Below are 11376 nucleotides of genomic sequence, written 5' to 3' on the forward strand. Positions count from 1 at the left end.
CTGGATGGGCTATGACACCCCATGGTGAATAACACCAGCACTAATGCATTGTAAAATTCAGTTACCTAAGAGAGGGAATTTTAAATGCATTCATAATGACATGATAAAAATTTGAAATAAAGGATTGATAACAACCCAGATTTGATCATTACCCAGTGTATGCAAGTATTAAAATACTAAACAGTATCTACTTAAATGTACAGATACAAAATAGCAATTGAATAAAAATTGAATAGTAGTTAAAATAAAATTAATTTAAAACTAAAACCCTTAAAAGTAAAACATTTTTTAAAACCCATTTAAACCTAGCCTATCCTGGCATAATCTTGTTTTGTTAATGTATCTTGACAAAGTTTTTTAATTTTATACCCATGGATATGCTTTCAGCACTCCCACCCAATCTCATCAAACACACAGTAAATTGATGGTTACTTATTTAAATAAGGCACATGCAATATATAAATAAACTTCCACCTTTACAAGCCACCACATACAGTATCTACTCGGGCACGCATGTTATATTGGATGCCCATTCTGATCACTTTAGACACTCTATTTGCCAGTTGTTGAATGACACCTTCTTTCTTCTCAAACTCGGTTCTGTTTGCTTTCTGCAGCCATTTGCTTCCACCTGGGCTACGTCCCCACAGTGTCTACTTTGTATTTCTAACTATAGCTGGTTCAAATCTCTATAGGGATTTCAGTAGAGTCATTTGGGGCTTATACTTACGCACCTCTCTCAGCAAGTACAGTGCGACTAGATATCTTGAAAGCCTTTCTAATCCTTGTTTTTAGTTCACTATCATTTCCACCAATTGATAGTTCCCATGTGAAGGGCAGGCATGTGGAGCACATTAGCCCTAGGCCGATCTCTGCATGATAAAATACCTCTTTTCAGTCTTTCAATTTTTTTTTTAGACACTAAAAACACAATGTCTAGAAAGAAAAAGGAAGTTGAGTAGTGAAAGTTGGTGTGGGCTTTCATGTCCAACTATCCTAAGTTCCTTAAAGCACTGCTCTATAACATCATAAAATTTCCTCCATCCAGTATAGAACAGACGACAAAAGGGGGTCATGAACTCACTTCCCACAAAGGCTTTGTTTTTGAAAAATAGAGATATTTTAACCCAATGTCTTCTTCATGGATATCCAATAAATTTGAGTCAGGCTTGTGACTCAGAGATAAAGTTCATAGTAATCAATGAAACAAAGCCTAAAATAAATGATTAGAGCAACTTAATGAATAGAATCACTGAGCTAACAGATCTGAATTCAGGATTTTATAGGAATTAACTGGGAGAGTTTAAAGAATATTGTCATTGCACTGTTAAGCTTTTATGCTTCATAAAAATTTAACAATTATTATTTTTTTCATTAGATTCATGTTTACAAATATCTAAATTAATTCAATTGCAAATAAACACACATTTTATTGTAGAAAAGTAGTAAAAAGAGGAATTACTCTAGAAAAACAGATGTTACATGATAGGTTTACATGATAGGTTTTGGAGATAGTATTACTGTCTCCAAAGAAACAAAGATTTTCACATTTAATGCATATTTTATTGGAAGCTTTGAAACATGACTTTTTTTTAGCAGATAAAAGTAATTTCTTACTTTCTCCCCATCAACAAGCTTTTTAAATTCTATAGCAGTGTGTTCAAGGAGAACAATATATGGGATCCAAATATCTGGTTTAAGCTACTGGGTTGAGCAGCAAACAATGAATGTACTTAATTATATATGTACATATACACACGTGCATACACATATTTACATTTATTCTATGCACATCACACATATTGAAAAACATATGCCATCACCTAGCTACAGTACAATACACTTCAGCTTCTACTCTTTTACATTTCCAAGTCCTTCTTCCAACAGAGAAAAATCAACCTTTATATATTTGTTTATTTACACTGTCCTATTCTATGTGGACAAAGAGCAAACCTTACCAGGTAGACATGCCACTCAGCCTCTTCCCTCTTACAGCCTACACCACACCTCAATCAGACTGTAATGGCTCCCTACACAAGCATCCTCTTTGATTCAATATATGCATCTTTGTCAGGAGCCAATTTCCTCCTAAAATCATTGCAGGAACCATCACCCTGGGGAGTCTGCAGAGAACCCCACACCCATAATCGTGTTAAGAATCGTTCTATTGACAGAGCCTACCCCACGCCCAAATTGGCTGTTAATGGAGAGCTATCTGTTAGCGAAACCCGCCCCACATTCCAAACTATCTGGAGAACTAGGTGTGTCAACTCGTGACTTCCTGGCCTAAGTGACCTGACTGAACATAACCTCCTGAACCATGTGACCAACGTGAACCACGCGGCTAGAGCCCAGGCCCCTGTGCCCACCCCCCAACTCCTTACCCTATATAAGCTGTACCCCATCTCTAATAAACGGAGGCTTTGACAGGAACCCCAGCTTAGCCTCCTTCTTGTCTCCTAGCCTATTTATCTTCCAGATAGTGCCTCTCCGGGATCCTGGAATAACTGACTGCAGGGTGGGTTACAACCCCTAGACTAAGTAACCCGCCAAGGCAATCAACACATCTTAGTACCATCTTTTATATCTTCTCCTTGAGAAGCTGATGAGATCTGTATGCTTTTCCCCAGAAAATGCATATAAATAGGTCTGTATCAAATTTATAAAATTTAAAGATTATAACACCAGCTGTATAAAATTAAGCAATGTCCTTACTTCTTCAGAGACTCATTTTTAATATGCAGATCTGTGGTGATAATGATAACTATGATTTAAAAGTAAAATGATCCTGACAGCCTCATGTTTTTAAACACTTGGTTTCCAATTTGTGGTCCCTTTGGAGTTGGTTATTGAATCTTTCAGGCAGGAATCATGACTGACAGGTGTACCACTAGATGTGGGGTTTTGTGCTTTATAGCCTGGTCATACTTTCAACATGAGAGTTCTACTGTCTGATCTTCCAGGAAGTGGCCAACAATTGCAAGCTACCAAGACCATGGCAAGCCATTTCAGCCTCTGTGCCACACCTACTGTGAGAGCTAATAGTTATGAGCCTAAGTTAATCCTTCTTCCTTTATGTTGCTTCTCTCAGAAAGGGAAGTAATAATTAAAAATTAATTAGTACAATAATAGTACCCTAACGATTGTTCTTAAAATACCAAGGATAAAACATAAATATTATAGTTATGGAAATTATCTTCCCCAGCAACTCTGTTTACTTGCCAATAATATTGACACATTTTCTAAAATTTTAATGTTGATATATCTGATTCATGAAAATTATAGAAATTAGAATCATACGTAAGTAATTAATAAATAGGTTTTATCTTGAAAAGATAATATTTTTTATTTTATATAAGATTCTATAACCTTGGTGCTCTTTTGGTCATTTTATGTTTATTATCACCTCTATATTGCCCTCTAGTTTCCCTTCTTAAATCTGACACTCTGGAAGATCTTTGTTGCTTTAATAATTTTTACATAACTATATTTGTATAAGTTAGAATCAGTAATCATCCTTCTCTGTGCCCACATAGTAGCATATATAAAAGTTTAGCTCAAGGCATTGCCAACTTTTGTATCCATGACAAAGATTCCTAAACTAAATCCCTTAGTAAATTTAATGCCAAAGAGTTTATTTCTGGAAAGGAAGATGTATATACATAGTATTTATGTGGTGGTGGAGCTGGATGGGACATACATCTTGACTGTCAGTTTGACAGGATCCAAAATCACTGGAGAAACAAGCCTCTGAGCATGTCTTTGAGGGACTTTCTAGAGTCAGCTAACTGAAGTGGGAAGACCCACTCTAAACGTGGGGAGCATCATTGCGTGTGCTGAGAGTGTTGCATGACATAAAAGGGAGCAGGTAAACTGAAATGCATGCGAGTATTTTCTGTGCATCCTCAGTAGGTGCATGTGATCAGCTTCCCCTGCTGCTGCTTCTATGGGAGACTGAACACTGAAACGGTGAGCCCAAATAGACCCTGCTTTCCCCGAGTCTTCTCCATCAGGATATTTGTCACACCAACAAGATTAGGAACTAGTACAGAAGAGCAATTACTGACTTTATCAAGTAGAATCAAAATCTAGCTTTTGTGTCTTAGGCATATGGTTCTGATAAATCACCACCTCTCTTTGAGGTTCAAGTTGCTGTCTTATGAGATGGGGAGATGGGTTTTCCTCCAAAGATTTGATTAAGAAGTGCCTATGTGAAGAGCTTCGCAGACACAAGCCAAGTTGGGCAACTTTACTGCCTTGGCTCTTGACCCATTCTTCTAATTCACAACTCTTTCCCTTGAAATGTTTTAATAATTAACAGTTAAGAAAGAGTTTCGTTTTTAAAGAACTTACAACTAACTTGCAGGAGTTCATTTTTTATTTATGAAAAATGTGCTTTTGGGAAGTCTGTTTTTAGAATTAGAAATGGAATAATTTCCAAAAGTGTACAAGAAAAATAAATGTACTTCCAAGTGGATTGTTTTTAATTTTGAGACTGTTAATGACTGAATAAAACATTTGTATCTTTTATGCAGACATACCAGATTCTTGGAATTAAGAACATTTTTACTGATGCTTCTTTATTAAAACTACCCTTAGGGAGGCTGCAGTTAGTATTTATTGAATTACAATTACAGTATTAGCCATTAGTAGAGGTGTGACTTTGTGTAAGTTACTTAGTTGCGCTATGCCTCATTTTCCTCAAAATAAAGAAAAATAAAAATTGTCACGAATGGAGACTTATAAGATTACATTAAGTTCATCTTTACAAGGTATATATAATTCTATGTAAAAAATAAAATAAAATATAAAAAGGAATTCTATGTGACACAGATATACATAGAATATATACTTTAGCAAAATACTTTCTCTGTATTAGTCTGTTAGTTATGTTACCATGTCATAACAATATGAATATCAAAACTATATTACCTAAACAACAATAAAGGAATACTATGAATAGTCTCGTCCTATGATAAGATAAATTACTTGCCCTGGATACAGGAAGAATAAGTAATTTACCTATCACTACTTAAAGCATCTGGGATTTAGAGAATACTGATGCACTTTCAGAGACATATTGCTGCATATGTACAGTCAGAGACTAAAGTCAAAATCACAAATCTATAGTCAAATCTAAAAAAAAATAGATCAAAGAAGTAGAACACAAATTTCCTGTATGACCTGTGAAATGGGATCATTCTGTCTGATTCTGCTTCTTTTCAATTGCTTACCTTAGCCTTTGGCAGGGGCTTTACAATAAACACTTTAGAAGTAAATATAATATTTACTAACTTTCATCCAGAACAATGATTACAGTCAGACAATCTAAGGTGGAATATCTATTCTGAGTGCAAATCGTTTTTACTATGGGAAGTGGGAGTTTTCAAAGAAGAAAACAGAGTACAATTTTACGGCCATACACTAGTTTCAATCCGTGCTATGTAAGTGTTTTTATTTCAAAGGACTCGTGATCAAAAAGTATTATTTTAAAAAAAATCAAAGTCAATTGTTTTTCTAATTTGGTACCACTCCTGAATCATCAGGTATAGTATTTATCAAAATTGTGTCATAGAAACTAAAGTGACATATGTAGACATATGTAGACATTGCAACATATCTAAGAAAGGGATAGTGAAACCCATAAATAAGACCTGCTAGTAGCTGAGACAGCACCGAATTCCCCTGGATAAATGATATATGTGTCACCCAAGGAGCAGCAAACATTCTGCCTAAAATAACGTTGACTGATGAGATACGGCTGTCTTCCCACATTCACCACACATTTACACTGGAAAAAAAAAACTTAATGTCCAGAGACATTTTAAATTCTATGACAATATACTCTGAAATCAGATGGGCCAATCTCTCAGTCTTAGTAAAAAGAGTCAAAATGTCAGCCATTTTGCAATCAATCCCAGCTTGTTTTGAAAGCTGTTCCAGAAAGTAGAGCAGAATACAGAACAGAGTTCAAATAGAAAGATCTCAATTAAGGATATTTATGCAATGTCTGCCTTTGAGCTAATTACATATCACTAGAAGACTTAGCAGTGGGAAAACATCCCACGTGTTTCCCACTGAACAGAGAAGGGGAAAATGGAGAGTATAAAGAACATTCTCCTTAATCAGAATTAGCTATAAGGTAGCTTAGTAGGTATTCGCTTTAACAAAATTAAATATAAAGTCAGATATTCTAAGTGAAGCCTACTTTTGATGTGTGTGTATATTGTGGGGAGAAATAACTCTCTTAGGAATCAAGAAAAGTAAGCAATATTACCAAGCACAGTGGAACACCATGCAAGTCCAGCACTTGTGAGGGCAGGAGAAAGATTAGTAGTACAAGGCCATCCATGGCTACAACATGGTTTCAAGTTTAACCTGGGTTATAAGAGACCTTGTCTCAGGGGAAATAACAAAATTAAAAAGAAGGGAATAATGGTTCTCACATTGAATTCCAGCACCCGGGAGTCATAATCAAGAATATGTGTGTGAGTTTTAGGCTACCCTGGTCTACATAACTAGTTCCAGGTCAATAAATCCGATGTAATGACCACCGTCCTTAAGAAAAGAAAAGTAACAATTTCTGAGTACAGTGGGATTGGTCAGTGTTTGTCTATCTGTGACTAGACTGTTCTACTTAGCCTGACACCCATCAAGGTTTATCCATGTTGCCACAGTGAACAGAATTTCCTTCACGTTATGGACAAATAGTAGTCTATTCCATGAATATGTCAAACTTTCTTTATCTATTCATGGGGTTTTTGACATGCAAGTTTTTCCATATGTTTTTTACTGTGACTAATTTTGTAGCAAATGTGAAAATGAAGATGTATTTTTGAGATCCCAATTTAAATATTTTGAGTTAAGTATCCTGAAGGGGAACTGTTAGATCATATATGTCATTAATCTGGTAAAGAATCCATTGTCCAAACAAATGCACAATCTTATATTACCAACAATAATATATCAAGATTCCAAACTTTCTCATTCTTGCAAACAGTTGGATGATAACCATTCTCCTTGCTGGCCACGATATCTCACTGACTTTTAGCCTACATTCTCTGATAGTTAGTGTCACTGATGATCTGTTTAAAAACTTGTTGCCCACTTCTATTTTTGCTTTGGATAAATATCCATTTAAGCAATTTTTTCATGGTTAAATAAGGTCATTTAACTTTATTACTATTGAGCTGTAAAATCTGGTTGTATATTTTGAATATTAACTTCTCACCATGTGTATACTGTGTAAATAATTTCCCATGTCCTGTTGTTTTCCTTTATTTCTACGGATTGCTTCCATTACTATGCAGAACGTTCTAACTATGATGCATTACTCGTTCACCTGTCATATCATTTCCTGTGCTTTTAATATAACATCAAGAAATAATTGCCAGGGCTAGAGCAATAGCTCGTTGGTTAAGAGCACTGAGCACTGTCTTCTTCTCCAAAGAACCTGAGTTTGATCCCCAGCCCCACAAGAAAGCCTACAAGTGTTTTAGTTCTAGGGGACCTGGCAATTCTTCTTAGCTCCAGGGGCACTGTGTGCACATGGTGAGCAGACATGCACACAGGTGAAACAGAAAAACACACAAAATAATAAAATGTTTAAAAAGAGAAAAAGGAAGAGAAGAGAGAGGAAGAGAAGGAGAAGGAGAAGGAGAAGGAGAAGGAGAAGGAGAAGGAGAAGGAGAAGGAGAAGAAGAAGAAGAAGAAGAAGAAGAAGAAGAAGAAGAAGAAGAAGAAGAAGAAGAAGAAGAAGAAGAAGGTGACCAAACTCAAACTCAAACTATTTTGGGAACATATGCATTAACATTAACAAAATCTAAATAAATAAACATAATTTTGATTTTATTATTAAATAAAGAATCACAACTATGGACATGGTTGCAGCTTATGTAATATAGGCCAAGAAAATAGCTTTATGTCACAGTGTACTTTATAAACAACAGAGATGTATTAACTCACAACTCTGGGAGATAGGAAGTCTGAAACCAACTAGTCAGAAGACAGCTTCAATTCTTTCTGAGAAAGCAATGCTCAGTTGTTCTTTCTCTACCCATGGTGTTATCCCTAATACATTGTTGGAACAAAGATAGTAATAAAGATATAATACTCTGTCCAACAATAGCAAAAACACCATTCCTCTTCTCAAGGGTACCCAGTCCTGCACACTAACATTTTAACAACCTTTTATCTACTCAGCAAATGCTCCAAATCCAAGTTCAACACTGATGATGGAGGGAATTGTTTCTTGGGTGCATTGTTTGGTGTTAGAAATGTTCAGCACTAATCTAGTTTAGTAATTGCCCATTATGTTCGGTGCTCGGTTTAGGTTTTTCACCAACTTCCTCAAATATCTATCTGTAAGGAAAAAGCAAGAGCTTTTTATAATGAAATTTATAATGAAATATCTATTATACTTAAAAGAATATAGATTTTTCCTAGTGTGAAACTCCAATGGAAAAAAAGAGAAAGTCACAAGCTTTATGTATAGTAGTAGAGTCTGGATAAATATATGACGTTCATAAGATTTTCATGAAGCAGGGAAAACCTAATAGAGCTTCCTTATTCTACACACACAGCAATGCTATGTCTGAGACAAACTGTCAAACTGGCTTTCACTTCTTCAGCAAGACATTTTGCCCAATTCATTTCATATTTACACTGACTATTGGCTTAAAGTTGTCTGAAATCTACCTTCTATTTTTCTACTCACCAGAAGCTTCCACATAGGAATTAAAAATATCAAACTGAATGCCAAGGCCTGAGGTCAACACTTCAGAATCATTTCACTCTCCACTATGCAGGAATATAAATCTGAAAAATTCAATTCCTACTCCCTAATAATTCACCTGCTAGTCTAGCAATGGTCACTTTTACTGGATGGCAAGCTGCACTTGAGTCACAAAGTCATCTGTTCCTCAGTCCTGTCTCACTATCAAAGCCCTAACTGAACACTGTATCTCTATAGCCCCTAGTATAGAGATGCACAGTGCATTGCCACCTGTTAATGTACTTCCTTTATTCCACCTTCTCTCACATCATTTAACAATAAAGAATGTTGTTCTCATGAGTCTAATACTCAGCATAAAATTTAAGACCCTGGGGGATAGTAACTATCCCCCAGGGTCTTGAAGAATTAAAAATTAACTCACTTCTATAGCTTGAAGAGACAGTTGGTTTTATTAATCAAAACCTGAAAAGCACTTTTATCATGTTTAATTTTTGCATAGTTTATTTTAGACGCCAAGCTAATTGTCTGCTTCCTTTATTTCAGCCCAAATGGAAACAAAGAGTAGAGACTACCCAGGAACAGTCATTTTACATCATATTCAAACTCACAATAAATAATAAATTCTTGTTACTTCATTGATAGATGGTCAAATTTTTTGAATCAGAAAAGCATTTCGAAATAGTTCTTCGACTTACAATTACTCCTCTAAATCTCCATTATGATAATTTACACTTTCTTCCCCCACCCCATCTCTTAAGAAGAAATGAGTCTTTTGCCCAAAATAATAGCATATTCTATCATAATAAAAGGCATTTGCATTTTGGAAGCACAGATACGGTTTAATGGGGATAGCATTAACTATCACATAAACAGCCATATTCCCTAATGCCATAGACTGAGAGTTCAGAAAAATGAGATTTCTTGGGACACTGACAATGTGAGCAGAGCGGTAGGACACTGGAAAAGCTCTCACAGTGGTGTGGCTTTAAACACTGTGAGTACTTTAAGATTAAAAATGAAGTTTTAGCTCAGTGTGAGGCCAATGTTAATAACTACTCCTATTCAAGGGAAGCCTCGAGAATGCTATAATTGAAAGTTGCCCAATTGTGCATGGATGAATCTTGCTTTCAAGAAGTATGATTCATCTTAGTCAGGATTGCACTTAAATAACAAAGTTTCGGTAAAAGCAGCAAGGGCCTTCACTTTATGTATTATCAACTAGGATGCCCTGAATGTGTTTCTGCTTTTGCAAATAATGTCACATGTAAATAGCATCGTGGCAGATTCTGATTACAAAATCAGACAGGCAGAAAAAATCATTTATGGCTAAAAGAACAGCAAATGTTACAATTCTCCATCTTCAGCAAAACAATCATCATTTTACCTAAAGCTAAGTTATTCATTGTCTTGACATACATTTTTTACAAGATAAAATTTTGATTCTTTTGATTGATTTTTTTTAAGCAAAAGAACATTTCTTAGCTATCTTCATTTATGTTCTGCTTTCTGGTTATTGAGATCTTGTCTCTTAAAACTAATTATACTGGAAAAGCAAGTTCACTTAAAATGAGAAATGCAATTTTCATAATTGCATATTCTATATGAGTGATATTCAAACCCCCAGCCAGGATCCATGGGTGTTGTTATTATAATTTTTTTCTTTTTGGTTTTCTGATAGATAACCCAGAGGGCAGAGAATAATAAAACAAGATTTTTTTCCATAGCTTCTCACAGTGGGATTCGGCCTCATATCTGTTTCTATTTTGTCTACTTGACAAAGCATAAATCTAGACCCAAAAATCATTTAGGCATAACTCGAAAATCTCCATCAAACAGAAATTAATGTATGTTTGTATTCTTGGCATCATTTAATGTCTCCCCTTCAATTATTTAAGAATATCCTGAAGCTATTGTTTCTCTAACACAGAGATTGATTATTTTGTATGGCCAGATTTTGTAATTATTGTTTTTAACTCTGAGTGGGAAAGGACTCCTCAGAATACTGACTGCTGTCCCACATTGTCAGGCTGAGATTCTTGTGTAAAAGAGAAGAAAATGAAAACAAAAACCTAGTTTTTATTGGATTTTTACATGCAACATACAGGGTGCTTGCTCTGTTGGCATGATCATTCTCATGGCCATCTGTCATCATTGGTTTGCTCACCTGCATTGTGATATGCCAAGACGAACCAGAGACAAGAGCCAGAAAGGTCTGAATGAGGGAACTAGCCTCTGGGACAAATAACAAAACTTGTTATTTTATTTTTTTTTCTTGTAAAATGACTTGAACAGAGACAAAATCCGTGAACTATTGGGTCTATTTGTAAGGAGAAAAATTTGGTCAAAATTTGAATTTCATATCATATAAGTAGATGAATTTGCAGCTTCTGCTTTCAAGTATTAAGTGGTAGTATACATAAACATTTCTGCAACATTTTATTTATTGAAAACTGAGACCAAAAATACCTTATGTTAATGTATACTCTGACAGTTATTCTCAGTTGTAAACATGATCTCAAGTATTAAGTGGTAGTATACATAACCATTTCTGCAACATTTTATTTATTGAAAACGGAGACCAAAAATACCTTAGGTTAATGTATACTCTGACAGTTATTCTCAGTTGTAAACATGATCAGCTC

The sequence above is a fragment of the Microtus pennsylvanicus genome, chromosome 10 (assembly GCF_037038515.1).
Source record: "Microtus pennsylvanicus isolate mMicPen1 chromosome 10, mMicPen1.hap1, whole genome shotgun sequence".
NCBI classification, from domain to species: domain Eukaryota; kingdom Metazoa; phylum Chordata; class Mammalia; order Rodentia; family Cricetidae; genus Microtus; species Microtus pennsylvanicus.